The sequence below is a fragment of the Oncorhynchus nerka genome, linkage group LG4 (genome assembly GCF_034236695.1).
Source record: "Oncorhynchus nerka isolate Pitt River linkage group LG4, Oner_Uvic_2.0, whole genome shotgun sequence".
Lineage (NCBI taxonomy): Eukaryota > Metazoa > Chordata > Actinopteri > Salmoniformes > Salmonidae > Oncorhynchus > Oncorhynchus nerka.
In genome coordinates, this window is record NC_088399.1 from 91,033,315 (window position 1) to 91,054,146 (window position 20,832).

General features: G+C 45.4%; 1 long non-coding RNA gene across 1 annotated transcript in view; it reads right to left on the minus strand.

The window, feature by feature from the left end:
• Positions 1-20,832, minus strand: part of LOC115116590 (uncharacterized) — a 35,934-nt gene that overhangs the window by 2,417 nt on the left and 12,685 nt on the right. The window lies entirely within an intron of this gene.

Here is a 20,832-nt window from a genome sequence, read left to right on the forward strand (position 1 = left end):
AAATAAAATGTGTATTATTACAAACATGGCAGCAGATCCCACAATTGTCACATCTGCTCCGGTGTCTTCTTGACCTGCAGTTACTCCCCCAGTACATGCTCTCTCTCTCCCTCTCTCTCTCTCTGTGCGATTGTGTAGTTGGAGACAGGTGTGCTGGAGTCAGAGCAGATCCCTACCAGCTGCAACTCGTTCCATAATCAAGACCTCTACAAATACACCGTCCTGCCATTTCCACTCTGCCAGATCGTAATCTCTGCTCAGTCAGTTCATGATTATATGCATTTATGATTATTCAAGATCCTGTTACTCTGCCTGACACCGGTTATCCTCTCATTGCAGTTACCGCTCTGTCTCTGGCTCCTGTCTCCCGATCCACATCTCACCACCCAACTACCTTGCTCTGGATTTTTATTGATTTATTTTTTAAAACATTTTTGTGTGTGAATTTTACCCCCTTTTCTCCCCAATTTCGTGGTATCAAATTGTTAGTAGTTACTCTCTTGTCTCATCGCTACAACTCCTGTACGGGCTCGGGAGAGACGAAGCTCGAAAGCCATGCATTCTCCCGAAACACAACCCAACCAAGCCAGCCGCACCAATGTGTCGGAGGAAACACTGTGCACCTGGCGACCTGGTTAGCGTGCACTGTGCCCGGCCAGCCACAGGAGTCGCTAGTACGCGATGAGACAAGGATATCCCTACTGGCCAAACCCTCCCTAACCTGGACGACGCTAGGCCAATTGTTTCGTTGCCCCACGGACCTCCCGGTCGCGGCCGGCTGCGACAGAGCCGGGGCGCGAACGCAGTCTCTGGTGGCACAGCTAGCACTGCGATGCAGTGTCCTAGACCACTGCCCCTCCCTTGAGGCCCACCTTGCTCTTGATTTTCCTCACCACCACTACCTTGGATTCCCCCCAGGACCTGTTTACCCTGTTCTACTCAGCCAACTCCAACCTCAGTCTCCACATCTGGTTTTTCTGTAACTCATCCGAGCTTCCCTGGATCTGCACTCCATATATCCCTGTGTAACAATACATATTTTGGTTCACTCATCCCTGTTTCCTCATCCGAGTCTGCTCTTGAGTACCCCTGTGTTTCTCCGCTTAAAAACAACACCTTATTCTAAAATTGATTAAATATTGTTTTCCCTCATCAACCTACACACAATACCCCATAATGACAAAGCAAAAAACACAAATTCCACAAACTGAAATCACATTTACGTAAGTTTTCAGACCCTTTGCTCAGTACTTTGTTGAAGCAACTTTAGCAGTGATTACAGCCTCAAGTCTTCTTGGGTGTGACACTACAAGCTTGGCACACCTGTATTTGGGGAGCCTCAAGCTCTGTCAGGTTGGATGAGGAGCGTTGCTGCACAGCTATTTTCAGGTCTCTCCAGAGATGCTCGATCGCGTTCAAGTCCGGGCTCTGGCTGGGCCACTCAAGGACATTCAGAGACTTGTCCCGAACCAACTCCTGCGGTGCCTTGGCTGTGTGCTTAGGGTTGTTGTCCTGTTGGAAGGTGAACCTGCGCCCCAGTCTGAGGTCCTGAGCGCTCTGGATCAGGTTTTCATCAAGGATCTCAGTTAATCTTTTCCTTGATCCTGACTAGTCTCCTAGTCCCTGCTGCTGAAAAACATCCCCACAGTATGATGCTGCCACCACCATGCTTCACAATAGGGATGGTGCCAGGTTTCCTCCAGATGTGATGCTCGGCATTCAGGTCAAAAAGTTCAAACTTGGTTTCATCAGAACTGAAAATCTTGTTTCTCCTGGTCTGAGAGTCCTTTAAGTTCCTTTTGGCAATCTCCATGTGGGCTGTCATGTGCCTTTTACTGAGGAGTGGCTTCAGTCTGGCCACTCTACCATAAAGGCCTGATTGGTGGAGTGCTGCAGAGATGGTTATCCTTCTGGGAGGTTCTCCCATCTCCACAGAGGAACTCTGGAGCTCTGTCAGAGTGACCATTGGGTTCTTGGTCTCCTCCCTGACCAAGCTCCTTCTCCCCTGATTGCTCAGTTTGGCCGGGTGGCCAGCTCAAGGAAGAATCTTGGTGGTTCCAAACTTCTTCCATTTAAAAATGGAGCTCTACGGACAATTCCTTTGACCTCATTGCTTGATTTTTGCTCTGACATGCACTGTCAAATGTCGGACCTTATATAGACAGGTGTGTGCCTTTCCAAATCATGTCCAATCAATTGAATTTACCACAGATGGACTCCAATAAAGTTGTAGAAACATCTCAAGGATCATCAATGGAAACAGGATTTAAATATACACACAGGAAACTGTTGAGCGTGAAAAACACAGCAGCTTTGCAGTTCTTGACACAGTCAAACCGGTGCGCCTGGTACCTACAGCCATACCCCGTTCAAAGGCACTTCAATATTTTGTCTTCCTCATTCACCCTCTGAATGGCACACATACACAATCCATGTCTCAATGTCTCTTAAAAATCCTTCTTTAACCTGTCTCTTCTCCTTCATCTACACTAATTGAAGTGGATTTAACAGGTGACATCAATGAGGGATCATAGTGTAACAGTATTAACTGTCGTGCGTCCCCTCGCCCCTATCCGGGCTCTAACCAGGAACCCTCTGCACACATAGACAACTGACACCCATGAAGCATCGTTACCCATCGCTCCACAAAAGCCACGGCCCTTGCAGAGCAAGGGGAACCACTACAAGGTCTCAGAGCGAGTGACGTCACCGATTGAAACGCTATTAGCGCGCACCACAGCTAACTAGCTAGCCATTTCACATCAGTTACAATAGCTTTCACCTGGATTCACCTGGTCAGTATATATCATCGAAAGAGCATGTGTTCCTAATGTTTTGTACACTCAGTGTAGATTAGTCAGTGGTGGAAATAGTGCTCAACTGTCATACTTGAGTAAAAGGAAATGCTATACATCATATTCCTGATATTAAGCAAACCAGACAACACAATTTTCTTGTTTTTTACATTTACACTCAGCCAGGGGCGCTCTCCAACACTCAGACATAATTTACAGTCAGCCAGGGGGGCTCTCCAACACTCAGACATCATTTACACTCAGCCAGGGGGGCTCTCCAACACTCAGACATCATTTACACTCAGCCAGGGGCGCTCTCCAACACTCAGACATCATTTACAGTCAGCCAGGGGCGCTCTCCAACACTCAGACATAATTTACACTCAGCCAGGGGGGCTCTCCAACACTCAGACATCATTTACAGTCAGCCAGGGGCACACTCCAACACTCAGACATCATTTACAATCAGCCAGGGGCGCACTACAACACTCAGACATCATTTACAGTCAGCCAGGGGCACACTCCAACATCATTTACACTCAGCCAGGGGGGCTCTCCAACACTCAGACATCATTTACACTCAGCCAGGGGCGCTCTCCAACACTCAGACATCATTTACAGTCAGCCAGGGGCAGACATCATTTACACTCTCCAACACTCAGACATCATTTACACTCAGCCAGGGGGGGACATCATTTACAGTCAGCCAGGGGCACACTCCAACACTCAGACATCATTTACAGTCAGCCAGGGGCATCATTTACTCCAACACTCAGACATCATTTACACTCAGCCAGGGGGGCTCTCCAACACTCAGACATCATTTACACTCAGCCAGGGGCGCTCTCCAACACTCAGACATCATTTACAGTCAGCCAGGGGCGCTCTCCAACACTCAGACATCATTTACACTCAGCCAGGGGGGCTCTCCAACACTCAGACATCATTTACACTCAGCCAGGGGCGCTCTCCAACACTCAGACATCATTTACACTCAGCCAGGGGCGCACTACAACACTCAGACATCATTTACAGTCAGCCAGGGGCACACTCCAACACTCAGACATCATTTACAATCAGCCAGGGGCACACTCCAACACTCAGACATCATTTACAACACTCAGACATCATTTACAAACACAGTATATGTGTTTAGTGAGTCCGCCAGATCAGAGGCAGTAGGAGGGGATGATATTGATAGGTGAGTGAATTGGATCATATTGCTGTCCTGCCCAAGCATTCAACATGTAACTAGTACTTTTGGGTGTCAGGGAAAATGTAAAAAGCACATTATTTTCTTTAGGAATTCAGTGGAGTGATAAAAGTTGTCCAAAATGTAAATAGTCAAAGTAAAGTAGAAATACCCCCAAAACTACTGTAGTGTTTACTTAAATACTTTACACCACTTTTATTAGTCTGTGATAGTGTATCTCCCCAAATGTTAAAAATGTTTTGGACAAACCTTTACAGATAAAACATGATTTGAAGATGGATAATAGGTTGTAAAGTTGTTTTGTTTTGTCACAGTTTTGGTTGTGGTATCGATAAACCTTCATATTTTGGGGGAGTTGTCAAGTCCTTCTACTGCAGATACATATGTTGTGACTCACTGTGCTGTGAGCTGTTCACATGTGCTATTCCATTAGATGTTTCACTGCTATTGTTACTGATGGAAAAATATAACGGCTGATGTGGGAATGAGGAAATGTACCCAAATGAGAAAAACTGTGACTCACTTGAGGAAACAGTTTTCTCCCTTTCTCTTATATCAGGCCACATTCCTCCTACACAACGCTCGTTCGTCCCTCCAGGAGGAATCTGTACTTTTCCTTCCACTAAATACAGTAAAACATGTTTTATATATTGACCGGTCATTTGTCAACACACACACCGTTTCTTATGACAAGGAAGCAGACAGTACCTCACCGGCTATTCCCTCGATCTAGTGTCTGATGTTTGACAGGTGGCTTCACTGTTCTCTCACAATACTTCAATAAACCATCCTGTAATTACATATAAAACATCTGCGATGTGACTCTGTTACGCCCCTGAAAACAGGGGAGAAATAATCACGAGCGTGATACGGTGTTGTATTCTCAATTCAAAGTTTAGTGTAATGAGAAAAGACCGCGATTTTCCCCAGGAATATGGGTGGAGACCAGAGCAATCGATCTCCGGCTCATAGATTACGAGCATTTCGTAGATCACAGATTAACACTTTTAGGCACCACAAAATAAAGTAATCAATATAACGTTTACACATTACTCTCACAATTCGTACCCTTTGACAGATTTTAACTTTAACACAATTATATGAATGTTATCAATCTCTATCAACTAATACTGAATGCATATTTTAACCTTAGATGTTTTAAAATCCTCACATACTATGAACTTACTAATACTTTTTAATGTATAACAGGCTATGAATATTTCCTTTAACCTGTCACACTCTCCCCGACAAAATAAATGTTGTCCCAACATTACCAACATTGTCTTCTTCAACAGTCCGTATGCACTGGACCTAGAAAATCCTCTTCTGTAAGGTAGTACTTGAGCAGAGGTCAAGGGTCACAGTTCACATATAACTAATAAGTTATATTCACACTCCATATCTGTTGACCAGCTATAGAACATAAGCAGTGTTTTCTCATACTATTGATCAACAGTCCATCAATTTTAATGATCTATATGCATAGTCTGCAAATTGTCTCTTGACAGTCTGTGAAATCAGACAGTAGTCCATGGTCAAACATGTCAACTCTGTAGTCTCATGTTTGCTGAAGCCCATACATGTAAGGTGGCTGAAAGTAACATTGCTGTAGTGACGGCAGCCATGGAACCAGTCCTGGTGCAGAGTAGACAGGGAACAACTGTGGCTGTGGCTGTATACTGTAGCAGGAAGGGATACCAAGCTGATCATAGGTGATACGTCTTGGAGGGTCTCTCTCTTTGTGGCAGCTGGTAGGCTGGTTCCTCAGGTTCAGCAGCATCAGTATATGAAGGAAAGGCACTTGGTGGACGATCATCAGGCAAATTTTCAGCAGGCAAGTTAATCTCCTCAGCAGGCAGATCTTTAACTGTTCTTGTCTCCTCCAGCCGCTTTTCAACAAGAGGCTGTGCTGGTAGCGTATCAGGGACTGGCACTGCAACTGTCTGTTTCACTGTTGGGGGCCTGTGTTCCCACTCTCTCGCTGGTTCAGCATTCCTCTCCTCAGGTACTGTAGGAGATGTGGGAACCTGTAGCGGCTCATGGTGAAGGTTATATTCATCCCCACTGTCTTCATCAGAATCTAGAGTCTGAGATGCAGGCTGGTGTCTCCTCGTTTTCTGACTTTTGTCCACTTTGGTCATTTCTGGTTGTGTCTCAAAAGGTAAGTGGTCACAGGACATGACCAGGTTTCTGTGCAGGACCCTGGAGCGTCCCCTACCCTTCTCTGGTCTCAGTTCATAAATCGGCAGGTCTGAACCCATTTGTCTCACCACTGTGTGAATTGTATCTTCCCAATAGTTACGGAGTTTTCCTGGTCCTCCTCTTGGTGTCAGGTTTTTAATCAGAACTCACTCGCCAGGCTGTAGCACTGAACTCCTAACTTTAGTGTCATAGTACTTCTTACTTCTTTCAGCGGCTTTCTGAGCATTTTCATTTGCAATGGCGTATGCTTCTTCCATCCCTCGTTTCCAGTTCTCCACGTATTCTCGCTGGTTACTGGAACCTGCCTCTGTGCACAATCCAAAGAGCATATCAACTGGAAGCCTGGGTGATCTCCCAAACAGAAGATAAAATGGTGAATAGCCAGTCACTTCGCAACGGGTGCAGTTATAGGCATAAACCAGTTTGTTCAGAGACTCCTTCCAATTTGACTTTTGTGTCTCAGTTAGTGTCTTTAACATTTGCAACAATGTTCTGTTCATGCGTTCCGCTTGACCGTTTCCCATCGGGTGATAGGGTGTTGTCCTGGACCACGCCTTGCCACTGAGTTTCTTTAACTAATGGAACAACTGATTTTCAAATTCTCCCCCTTGGTCATGGTGGATGCGGGACGGGAACCCAAACTTCAGGGCAAAATCATTGAAGATGAGATTTGCAGCAGTTTTACCTGACTTTGATGTGGTGGCGTAGGCTTGAGTGAAACGTGTAAAATGATCAACAATCACGAGGATGTACTCATATCCTCCTTTGCATCTGTCGAGATGAAGGAAGTCTATACATACCAGTTCAAATGGCTGTGTTGTCACAATGTTTGTCAGAGGAGCTCTTGTTGCATGGGCTGGCTTTTTCTGCTTGACACACCTACAAGTTTTAGTCACATAGTGCTCGATGTCAGATTGCATATATGGCCAGAAGAAGCGGTCACGTACTAGTGATACAGTGCGGTCAGTACCTTGGTGTCCCATGTTATTGTGCAACTCTTCCATCACTTTACCTTTGTACTGCTCTGGTAGAACTAACTGCTTGCGGGCTGTAGTGATTCTGTACAGAATGCCATCACTGTCTATTGTCAATTTGTCCCATTCTCTGAATAGGCATTTTGTCTTTGGACTGAATTTCTTTTGCTCTTTAACTGGCGGTTTGGAACCCGACAGTTTGAAATTGAGCACAGGACGGATGACCGGATCAGATTCTTGTGCTTCTCTTATCCCATCTTTTGGGATCGAGCTGGTTGTTGCAGTGGTTGTCTCACCTTCAGCTGATACTGACATAGATACAGCTGAAAGTGACCAAGGTACAACAGCCTCTTTCTGTACCTCGACTGCTTGTATCGTGGAGGCGATGGTGTCTGGTGGAAGCTCCTCAGAACATTCTCTCATCAGTGACTCTACATCCAGTGGCATCCTTGACAAAGCATCTGCATCACCGTTCTCTCTGCCTGGCCTGTACTTTATTGTAAAGTGGAAATCAGCCAAGTCTGCAACCCACCTGGAAGTGGTTGCGTTCAGTTTTGCAGTCGACAGAATGTAGCAGAGCGGGTTGTTATCGCTGTATACAGTGAAGGTCGGAGCATAGTACAAATAGTCATGGAACTTATCAGTGATTGCCCATTTTAGAGCTAGAAATTCTAGCTTGCTCGAGTGGTAGTGATAGTTCTTCTCAGCTGCTGTTAAGGTTCGAGAGCCATAAGCAATGACCCTAAGCTTTCCCTCTTGCTTTTGATAAAGAACTGCTCCCAAGCCTTGGTGTGACGCATCAGTGTGTACAACAAATGGCTGAGTGAAATCAGGGAAACCTAAAACTGGTGGGTGAAGCAAACACTCAATCAGCTGTTCAAGTGCCTGTAGATGCTGGTCAGTCCACAGGATTGGCTTGTTTGAGGGCACCACATGACTTACTTTCTTTGTTTTTGTTTTCTGTGGGTGGTCAGGTAATTTCTCTGAATCTGCTTTCAGGAGGTCATACAGACAGCTGGCACTCCTAGAAAAGTATTTGATGTACTGTCAGTGAGTAAACCAAGCATTTTTCTGAGCTGGCCCACAGTCCCTGGTCTGATTTCTTTCAATGCTCTTACTGCTTCAAAATCGGCTGGGTCAACTCGGCTGCCCTCTGCAGACACTATTCTGCCCAAATAACGGACCTGGGGTTTAAAGAGATCACACTTACTTGGTTTGATTTTAATGCCATACTCTCTGAGACGCTGCAAAACTTTTCGCACATCATTCACATGGCTGTTGAATGTTTTACTGAAAACTAGCGTGTCGTCCAGATAAGGAATGCAGATGTTATCCCGGAGCCCTTCCAAACACTCCTCCATACACCGCTGAAAAGCTGCAGGAGCGTTCATGAGGCCGAATGGCATACGTATCCACTCATAGAGTCCCCATGGTGTCACAAATGCTGTCAGTGGTCTGCTTTCTTCAGAGATGAACCCCTGGTGATACGCTTTTCCCTGATCTAAGAGGGAGAACCAGGAATTACCACCTAAACTGTCCATGATGTCTTGGACCCGAGGGATGGGCTGGCGGTCGGGAGGTGTCTTTCTGTTCAGGTCTCTGTAATCTATACACAACCGGAGGGTCCCGTCCTTCTTACGAACGCACACGACAGGTGAAGAATATGAAGAGTTTGACTTCCTAACCCAGCCCTGGACTATGAGGTCATAAATGTAACCCTTCATCTCCTGATACAGTGGCCTGGGCACTGACATGTATGTGCGCTTTACTGGTTCAGAGTCCTTTAGAGAAATAGTCATTTTCAATCGTTCAATGCAGCCAATGTCATTGTCTGATCTGGAGAAGGAGTGACACTCTTCTCTAAGCATTTGCCTAACAACCTCTCTCTGCTCTTCGGTTAGGTGAGTTAAACCTACTGGTGGATCCCACTGTTCAGTAGCAGTACATGGGGTTCGAACGCTGGTGTGATTCACTGTGGCTGAGGTGACAGTTTTTTCAAAGACTTGGGCAGGTAACACAGTCATAATGGTTTGTACTGTACCGATTATTGTGCGTCCTAGCAGGGCAATGTCGTGGTCAGTGGGGTTAGAGACATCAAGCAGGATAACTGGAAAAACACCTTTCCTGATTCTGACTAGTGTGTCAAAGAACTCAAGGTCGTCTGGCCACTGCGGGTTCAGGTCTGTCTGGAAAAGCATTGTAATGTCATCTTTGAAAGGCTGGGAAGCTACACGGCACTCAATCTGAATGCTACTGTGTTTTGGTACAGCAACCTTCTCTTTCTTGGTTTTCACTGCGTATTCATCTGTCTGTTCTGCGCTAACAGCCTGTATAAAAGCTCTCACCTTGTTTCTTTTGAGGCTTGGGAAAGCTGTTTTTACTGTACTGTATAGTTTAGTCTTTTCGGTCATTGTCAGGATGTGCTCGATAACATTGAAACCTATGATGGGATGAGATAGGTGACAGCCTTTCATTACCAGCACTGGGATGATCAGTTCCTTTGTTTGGTCAGTTTCAGAGGCTAGCCGAAAAGTTGTTTCAATCCATCCCAGGTACGGCATTTCAGTCCCATTTGCTGCAGTCAACCTTAGATCATCAGGTGAGTCCAGGATTTCTGAAACATCTCTCAGCCTTGCGTTTGGGAGAGATTCCGCTTTCCATCGTTCATCAATGACCGATACCTGAGAGCCTGTGTCCCATAGAGCTTGGAGGTGGTGGCGATTCAGGTGACACTCAATAAGGCACTGTCTGCCGACTAGCGAGGTGACCTTATGGGGGTGGCAACCTTGAGCTAGGGATGGTAAGGAGTGGCCATTTTCCTCTGTGCAGGAAAACCTTTCACTGGTAGAGTCAATGTTCAGGTGAGTGCATTTTTCCTTATGTTTAGTCCAATGTTGGTTTTGACATACTTTGGAACAATACAGTGTCTCTTTACATGATGAACATTGTTTCAGGTTCTCAAATGAATCTTCTCTGGCACAATTTGCACATTTCTGGGACTTTTTGGTAGCTACGGTTAACACTCGTCCCTCAGCGGTAACCCGTTTCCGTTTAAAGGGGCCTCCCTTGATGGTCTGGCTCCCCGGATTTTACACTCAGCTTGAAAATGTTATCCACTCCCACATCGGAAGCAGTGTGTGCAGCGTGCATCTGTTCTGGCCTGCTGGCAGACAAAACACCTCCTTGGAGCTTGAGCAGAGCAGTTGGTATACCAGTTAGGTGCATATTGATGCTGCACAGGGTCAGGTGCTTGGGACGGACTGTAGTTGCTGTAATACTGCTGCTGGGAAACAGGTGGCTGGGGGTCCCTATCTGGCCTCCTAACTGGGGGTGGGGCATAGGCACAAGGCGGTGACTGAAACATAGGCTGCTTTAATGTCTCCTTAATCTGAGCAATCTCAGCACTGAGACCTTTTAGAGAAGCTACACCTGTCTTAAGTTCAGCTAAATATGTTAACAGTCCTGCGGGTATCTTAGCTTTGGCTTCCTTCACAGGACACTTTGCAGATGGCGTATCTTCTAACTGGACTACACTTACAGTTGTAGCAGACTGTGGGGCATTAAACCGCTTTTTGTTTCGTCTTTCTATCTCATTAGCACAAGCAATGTTAAGCTTCTCTAACAAAACCTCATCTGATGTTTCGCTCTCTAGCAGGAGAGGCTGCATGTCTATCCTGATACTGTCACTCTGGAGACCCGTAAGGACTGTGTGAAAACACATGCTCTGGACTAGAGCAGAGTCATACTTAAGTCCTGATTCTGACTCCTGGGATGCAAACAGTACTTTTTGCCTCAAATCTAAAACGCGCATCAGGAAGCTTTGAGGGGTCTCCTTGCTATGCTGTGCTTCTGAAGCTAGCTGTTTGTAAAGCTGTTGTACTCTTCTCTTGGAAGTGGGAACGCAGGATACATCTAAGTGTGGGAAGAGTTAGCTGGGGGTTTACCTTCCAAGTAGCTGCGTAGCTGTGAGCCTGGAGAAATAGCCCTGACTACTGCGTCTACTATTTCTACCTCAGGATAGCCTCTGTTAAGTCCATTTTCAATCTGATGGACAAGGCTGAAAAAAAATCAGTTTTTCTTTCTGGCCCGGTTCACCTATCTGACCAGAAATTTTAAACTCTTTGCGCCAGTATGAGCTGGGCTGTGCATTGGGTGAGAGCAGCACGCTCCCCTGAAGATTGGCATGGTGTTGGGGCTGATGCAGAGAATCACTGGCTTTGGCTGCAGTAATCTGCTCAGTTCCCACCCCTTGTTGTGGGGTTACAGTTCTCAGTTCCTCTATTCTGTGATGTGTTCTGGCTGGTTCAATATCATGGTCAATTTGCCCTGTTTTGTTATCTCTGCCACTGATCATCTCTGTCATTTCGTCTTTAAGTAGCAACAATTCCGACATGCCGCCATCTTCTAACTCTGCGACTTCCTCTCTTTCAAGGAACATCATAATGCGAGTCATTAATGATATGCGGGATTTATCTTTAACATCTCTTCTCTGTTCGCCTGATATTTCAAGGAAATCACATATCTCTAGTAATTTGTCTTTGGTCAGGGTGTGTAATTCTCCTACTACCTCTTCCTGTAGTTCTTCCAAGGCGCTTGTCATGTTGACAGAACAGGAGGAACTTTTACTGTGCAGGAGTTGACTCTGAATTAGATGGTCCTTACTGTCTCTGAATGGTCGATCAATGGCCTCAGTTGACACGTACTTAACCACTAACTCCCAGCTCCCCTCGAACAGCAACACTTTCCTCACTGCAGCCTGCCTGAGTTGTTATGTGGAGATTTAGCTGGCTCGGAATTCAGCGACCAGGGTGTGGAAACTGGACATCTGAGCAGCATTTTTTACATTTAATATCAGCGGAGCCTCCAAAAATGTTACGCCCCTGAAAACAGGGGAGAAATAATCACGAGCGTGATACGGTGTTGTATTCTCAATTCAACATTTAGTGTAATGAGAAAAGACCGCGATTTTCCCCAGGAATATGGGTGGAGACCAGAGCAATCGATCTCCGGCTCATAGATTACGAGCATTTCGTAGATCACAGATTAACACTTTTAGGCACCACAAAATAAAGTAATCAATATAACGTTTACACATTACTCTCACAATTCGTACCCTTTGACAGATTTGAACTTTAACACAATTATATGAATGTTATCAATCTCTTATCAACTAATACTGAATGCATCTTTTTAGCCTTAGATGTTTTAACATCCTCACATACTATGAACTTACTAATACTTTTTAATGTATAACAGGCTATGAATATTTCCTTTAACCTGTCACAACTCCATAAACATTGATTCACTGTGATCTGCTGTCATATGTATCAAGCGTCTCAGAGTAGGAGTGCTGATCTCGGATTTGTTTAGCCTTTTAGATCATAATGAATAATATTACATGGGCTGGGGCAGACCTGATTCTAGATCTGATTCTAGACCCACTCGGAGACAATATGTATAGGCGTCAATGTTCATGATTACCTTTGATCTTCTGAAAAACTATCATGTCATTTCAAATATGACCACTACTCTCAGTCAGAATCTCTTCTCTCTTGCTTATTAATTCTGAAATCAACCAACTAACCACTCCCCTCCCTAAATCCACAGTATTCTACGTGATAATGGGGAAGAACCACAAATGTAATCTTCCAGAAATAGCTATATCTATGACATCACGATCCATGACAGTAGCTCGGCTTCCATCCCAATTGGCTACAGATCTTCATGCAAATATTCATAAATAAAATATGCGAATTTTCCTAACAGACCTGTTGCAGATAAAAGTATGTGGGTGATGACGTAGAGCACACACAATGCACTTTTTCACGTATCGAATAGAAATCTACAATTCAATGTTTCCATCGCATTTTCAACTCTTTAACTATTTTGTCACAAAAAAACTGTTGAGTTAAATAGTAAATTTGCCCACTCTGGTCTTGGCATGTGTGATTTAGACAACAGCTCGCAGATACAGTGCGGTTAAATTGTCAACATGATGAGATTATTATGGATAAGAGCGAGAATATTTTAATTTGTCAAACGGCAGTCAAACCTCATGTCACCAGAATAATCCTCTAGATATTTATTGGAAAGGAGCATCGAGATCATTTTACACTTTCTCCACCCTGTGGATTTCATCAAAATGTATTTAATTTGTAGCCTAATAAACTTCGTGGTTTTCCGAGTCGTAGTGGGAGGACCACACAACGTGTCATCATCATCACAGAACTCCCAAATTTACTTCGATATGATGGTTATGACGTCAGTATTTGCGCATCAATGCGTTTCCAACCACCATTTCTCGCATAATACATTTTTACCGAAACAAATAGATTGCACCAAATCGAATGAACAACTGATCGGTCGCCATCTACACAATTGTTCTGAAACTACCTTGTTTCAACACAGCTGTCGTGATTTTTTTTTATACAGTATGACTTCACAAGCATAAAAACTGCGGATGGCAACGCGGTTAGCGAAACACATTTAAAAACGTCTCTTCTTCTTCTTCTAGCCAATTCAAATGAACCCCAGACTCTTGACCTTCAATGACTGTCAGTTACTGTGGGTTGCTTTAGGAGTGGGGCAGTCCAGATCCTTTCATATTAGTTGAGTTCATTGGTCAGAAAATAGAGAGCGAAAAGTAGTGAGAGTGTATTATAGCAGTGGGTCAGATTCTAATCCATGCTGGCAGCAGTACAAACAGTACATTTTATCTTGAGGCAGTGGTTTAGATGGCTAGAGCACACATTATAGCCAATTTGTCACATTCTACTTATGATAAATAGGTAGATCCACGCCTCAGGGGTTGATTGGCACATTGATTGGAAATCTGTAGAGTGATTGCTCAATCACAAAATGTTGTTTCTGGTCAATGGTTCGAATCGCAATCCTGACTTGAGAAACATTTCTCTCTGGTGGTATTTCTGTCTTGGCAAAAACTACGGCTGTCAATGAAAACATTTAACATGGACTTTTTACATTGTTATTACTAATTAGCAGTTCACATTTCTGGATACTTTCTTTCCATTTAGACCCTACAAAATGTGATTAGCACATGGAAATAGGTTACCCTCAGACTGCCTGAATGCTAACTGTTATATCAGGCCCATGGAACACATGTCTGATTATTACCAGCATGATTTTACTGCTAATTAACCAACATTTTGTATTACAGGATTATTTTCACGTTACATCTACTGTATGTTCTACACTAATAAATAATGCTTCGTTCTGTATGCTTGTATGTTACACTTGTATGTTGCTTTCAAATAAAGTTATTCAATTCGGACACTGAAATGCTCAACTTCTACAATCTTCAGCAGAACTTCCTGCATAAGATGTAACCAGTATGAATCATTGCAAACCACCACCAATGTCCTAGATCTCTATCGTTGTTTCTTGGAAACGGACGTGCAAAATGCCCCGTTTCTGTATTATTTCTCACAATCAAACATACTGCAGGCCTATCTTACATAGCAGAAATGAGCCAGTTATACAGTGTTTTTTTGTTGGTAGAAATGTTACCTTTAATAAACTAGGCAAGTCGGTTAAAAGTAAATGATTATTTACAATGACTGCCGACCCCCGGCAAAAACCAGGCGACGCTGGGCCAATTGTGTGCCACACTATGGGACTCCCTATCACGGCCGGATGTGTCCTGGTGAGAACCTATAGTATCCCAAAAGGAAATGTATAGTGGAGATTACTGTGTTACCTTAAGTGTTTGCACCTGGAGAAAGGTTCATCAAATGGAAATGGATCTGCAGAGTTGCAATACAGCAACTTTAGAGCTCCAATGTGACTACATCACTCTGATGAAAGATAGGATTTGAATTATGCCAACATGAAGTCATTCGTGTCAAGGCATACCCAGCCACAAGCTCTGTAAACTCGTGTGAGTTCTCACCCTAAATGAGATGCCGCTCAACTTCAGTCAGACACATTTATCACTGACAAGGTGTCTGACTCGATCTCACACACTGTATGCAAATATTCAGACAAAATGTACTCGTGCCAGCCAGGGGCGTAGGTAGTGACATACAGTATATAAACATGTATGCTGACACCCCTTCAAATGAGTGGATTTGGCTATTTTAGCCACACCCATTGCTGATAGGTTTATAAAATCGAGTGCACAGCCATGCAATCTCCATAGACAAACATTTGCAGTAGAATGGCCTTACTGAAGAGCTCAGTGACTTTCAATGTGGCAACAAGTCAGTTCGTCAAATTTGTCTGTCCTCAGATGCAAAACTCACTACCGAGTTCCAAACTGTCTCTGGAAACAACGTCAGCACAAGAACTGTTCGGTGGGAGCTTCATGAAATGGGTTTCCAAGACCAAGCTGCTGCACACAAGCCTAAGTTCACCATGCGCAATGCCAAGGTAGAAACTATCACACTCAACGGAACGACTTGATTAGTGTAGTGTCAACAACGCAGCCACTGCCAGCTAGCCTACAAAGTCAACACCGCAGCCACTGCCAGCTAGCCTACTTCAGCAGTACTGTATCATTTTAATCATTTTAGTCAATAAGATTCTTGCTACGTAAGCTTAACTTTCTGAACATTCGAGACGTGTAGTCCACTTGCCATTCCAATCTCCTTTGCATTAGCGTAGCCTCTTCTGTAGCCTGTCAACTATCTGTCTGTCTATCCCTGTTCTCTCCTCTCTGCACAGACCATACAAACGCTCCACACCGCGTGGCCGCGGCCACCCTAATCTGGTGGTCCCAGCGCGCACGACCCACGTGGAGTTCCAGGTCTCCGGTAGCCTCTGGAACTGCCGATCTGCGGCCAACAAGGCAGAGTTCATCTCAGCCTATGCCTCCCTCCAGTCCCTCGACTTCTTGGCACTGACGGAAACATGGATCACCACAGATAACAATGCTACTCCTACTGCTCTCTCTTCGTCCGCCCACGTGTTCTCGCACACCCAGAGAGCTTCTGGTCAGCGGGGTGGTGGCACCGGGATCCTCATCTCTCCCAAGTGGTCATTCTCTCTTTCTCCCTTACCCATCTGTCTATCGCCTCCTTTGAATTCCATGCTGTCACAGTTACCAGCCCTTTCAAGCTTAACATCCTTATCATTTATCGCCCTCCAGGTTCCCTCGGAGAGTTCATCAATGAGCTTGATGCCTTGATAAGCTCCTTTCCTGAGGACGGCTCACCTCTCACAGTTCTGGGCGACTTTAACCTCCCCACGTCTACCTTTGACTCATTCCTCTCTGCCTCCTTCTTTCCACTCCTCTCCTCTTTTGACCTCACCCTCTCACCTTCCCCCTACTCACAAGGCAGGCAATACGCTCAACCTCATCTTTACTAGATGCTGTTCTTCCACTAACCTCATTGCAACTCCCCTCCAAGTCTCCGACCACTACCTTGTATCCTTTTCCCTCTCGCTCTCATCCAACACTTCCCACACTGCCCCTACTCGGATGGTATCGCGCCGTCCCAACCTTCGCTCTCTCTCCCCGCTACTCTCTCCTCTTCCATCCTATCATCTCTTCCCTCTGCTCAAACCTTCTCCAACCTATCTCCTGATTCTGCCTCCTCAACCCTCCTCTCCTCCCTTTCTGCATCCTTTGACTCTCTATGTCCCCTATCCTCCAGGCCGGCTCGGTCCTCCCCTCCCGCTCCGTGGCTCGACGACTCATTGCGAGCTCACAGAACAGGGCTCCGGGCAGCCGAGCGGAAATGGAGGAAAACTCGCCTCCCTGCGGACCTGACATCCTTTCACTCCCTCCTCTCTACATTTTCCTCTTCTCTCTCTGCTGCTAAAGCACTCTAAATTCCAAGCATCTGCCTCTAACCCTAGGAAGCTCTTTGCCACCTTCTCCTCCCTCCTGAATCCTCCTCCCCCCTCCCTCTCTGCAGATGACTTCGTCAACCATTTTGAAAAGAAGGTCAACGACATCCGATCCTCGTTTGCTAAGTCTAACGACACCGCTGGTTCTGCTCACACTGACCTACCCTGTGCTCTGACCTCTTTCTCCCCTCTCTCTCCAGATGAAATCTCGCGTCTTGTGACGGCCGGCCGCCCAACAACCTGCCCGCTTGACCCTATCCCCTCCTCTCTTCTCCAGACCATTTCCGGAGACCTTCTCCCTTACCTCACCTCGCTCATCAACTCATCCCTGACCGCTGGCTACGTCCCTTCAGTCTTCAAGAGAGCCAGAGTTGCACCCCTTCTGAAAAAACCTACACTCGATCCCTCCGATGTCAACAACTACAGACCAGTATCCCTTCTTTCTTTTCTCTCCAAAACTCTTGAACGTGCCGTCCTTGGCCAGCTCTCCCGCTATCTCTCTCAGAATGACCTTCTTGATCCAAATCAGTCAGGTTTCAAGACTAGTCATTCAACTGAGACTGCTCTTCTCTGTATCACGGAGGCGCTCCGCACTGCTAAAGCTAACTCTCTCTCCTCTGCTCTCATCCTTCTAGACCTATCGGCTGCCTTCGATACTGTGAACCATCAGATCCTCCTCTCCACCCTCTCCGAGTTGGGCATCTCCGGCGCGGCCCACGCTTGGATTGCGTCCTACCTGACAGGTCGCTCCTACCAGGTGGCGTGGCGAGAATCTGTCTCCTCACCACGTGCTCTCACCACTGGTGTCCCCCAGGGCTCTGTTCTAGGCCCTCTCCTATTCTCGCTATACACCAAGTCACTTGGCTCTGTCATAACCTCACATGGTCTCTCCTATCATTGCTATGCAGACGACACACAATTAATCTTCTCCTTTCCCCTTCTGATGACCAGGTGGCGAATCGCATCTCTGCATGTCTGGCAGATATATCAGTGTGGATGACGGATCACCACCTCAAGCTGAACCTCGGCAAGACGGAGCTGCTCTTCCTCCCGGGGAAGGACTGCCCGTTCCATGATCTCGCCATCACGGTTGACAACTCCATTGTGTCCTCCTCCCAGAGCGCTAAGAACCTTGGCGTGATCCTGGACAACACCCTGTCGTTCTCAAATAACATCAAGGCGGTGGCCCGTTCCTGTAGGTTCATGCTCTACAACATCCGCAGAGTACGACCCTGCCTCACACAGGAAGCGGCGCAGGTCCTAATCCAGGCACTTGTCATCTCCCGTCTGGATTACTGCAACTCGCTGTTGGCTGGGCTCCCTGCCTGTGTCATTAAACCCCTACAACTCATCCAGAACGGGAACGGCACCTCAGTACCTCCAGGCTCTGATCAGGCCCTACACCCAAACAAGGGCACTGCGTTCATCCACCTCTGGCCTGCTCGCCTCCCTACCACTGAGGAAGTACAGTTCCCGCTCAGCCCAGTCAAAACTGTTCGCTGCTCTGGCCCCCCAATGGTGGAACAAACTCCCTCACGACGCCAGGACAGCGGAGTCAATCACCACCTTCCGGAGACACCTGAAACCCCACCTCTTTAAGGAATACCTAGGATAGGATAAAGTAATCATTCTCACCCCCCCCCCTTAAAAGATTTAGATGCACTATTGTAAAGTGGCTGTTCCACTGGATGTCATAAGGTGAATGCACCAATTTGTAAGTCGCTCTGGATAATAGCGTCTGCTAAATGACTTAAATGTAATGTAAATGCAAGCATTGGCAGGAGCGATGTAAAGCTTTCCGCCAGTGGAAATGCGTTTTCTTTAGTGATGAATCACTCTTCACCGTCTGACCGACCAATCTGGGTTTGGCGGATGCCAGGAGAACGCTATCTGCCCCAATAAATAGTGCCAACTGTAAAGTTTGGTGGAGGAGGAATAATGGTCTGGGGCTGTTTTTCATTGTTCGGGCTAAGCCCCTTAGTTCTAGTGGAGGGAAATCTGAATGCTACAGCATATAATGACATTCTAGACGATTCTGTGCTTCCAACTTTGTGGTACCAGTTTGGGGAAGGCCCTTTCCTGTTTCAGCATGACAATGCCCCGGTGTACAAAGCGAGGTCCATACAGAAATAGTTTGTCGAGATCGGTGTGGAAGAACTTAACAGGCCTGCACAGAGCCCTGACCTCAACCCCATCGAACACACTTGGGATGAATTGGAAGGCCCACTATGAGCCAGGCGTAATCGGCCAACATCAGTGTCCCATCTCACTAATGCTCTTGTGGCTGATTAGAAGCAAGTCCCCGCAGCAATATTCCAACATCTTGTCGAAAGCCTTCCCAGAGGAGTGGTGGCTGTTATAGCAGCAAAGGGGGGACCAACTTCGTTTTAATGTCCATGTTTTTGGAATGAGCTGTTTTGATGAGCAAGTGTCCACATACTTTTGGTCATGTTGTGTATATACAGTATATATTTAGGAACTCAGTCGGGGTCTCAACTTACTGTTGAGAGTTAGAATAGTAGAACACCCAAGGAGTAATTTTGAAACTCAGTTGTGTATCAGCAGTCTTCCTTTTCATATGTCACTCACTGATAGTCACTCAATTAGCCCATGTCAGGAAAAATTCAATGACGAAGGGCACGTCCCCAGGGCCCCTGATCTCCATGGGGCCCACATTGATTTTATTAGGCACTCTCACTCAGATGATTTCTGATTTTAATTCAGATCCCCATCAGCTGTTGAAGAAGGAGCAGCTATTCTTCCTGGGGTCCACACAAAACATAGAACATGACGAAATACGGAACACTAATGGACAAGAACAGCAACACAAATATCATATTTAATTACATTGTTTGTATTCAATTCATATTAAATTAGCAAAATATTTCATATTAACATGGCATAAGACATGGAAAAATGTCTAGAAATGCAGGGAATTTGTTTTTAAATCAGCAAAAAAAAATCTCCCCACCTCATGACAAAATGTGTAGAATTGTAGAAAAGAACAACAGAAAAGTTATATAAAACAAATGTATTTGTTTACCATTTCTTAATAAAATACTTTTTCTGCTAACAGATCCCTGTGTCAATATTAAATTATTGTTTTTAAACCCGGTGCTGATTTAAGTTGTAGCTGCTAATATTATATAGCTAATAGTTAACGTGTTTGTAGATGGACTGAAGGACCTATGTACATAGACATGGAATCACTGGCCACTTTAATAATGGAACACCAGTCACTTTAATAATGTTGAAATAATATTTCCATACCGTTTTTCTCATCTCATTTGAATATACTTACATTTGTGTGTATTGTTGTGAATCGTTTTTATATACTACTGCACAGTTGGAGCTAGGAACACAAGCATTTCACTATGCCTGCAATAACATGTGTATGTGACCAATAACATTTGATGTCAACTGTTGTGATTGCATATTGACAGTTATGTTATGGTTAGGGTTACAGGGAAAGGGATATGGGGATACCTTGTTCAAGACTGCTGATCTAAGGTCTTATTTTACATTTACATTTAAGTCATTTAGCAGACGCTCTTATCCAGAGCGACTTACAAATTGGTGCATTCACCTTATGACATCCAGTGGAACAGCCACTTTACAATAGTGCATCTAAATCTTTTAAGGGGGGTGAGAGGGATTACTTTATCCTATCCTAGGTATTCCTTAAAGAGGTGGGGTTTCAGGTGTCTCCGGAAGGTGGTGATTGACTCCGCTGTCCTGGCGTCGTGAGGGAGTTTGTTCCACCATTGGGGGGCCAGAGCAGCGAACAGTTTTGACTGGGCTGAGCGGGAACTGTACTTCCTCAGTGGTAGGGAGGCGA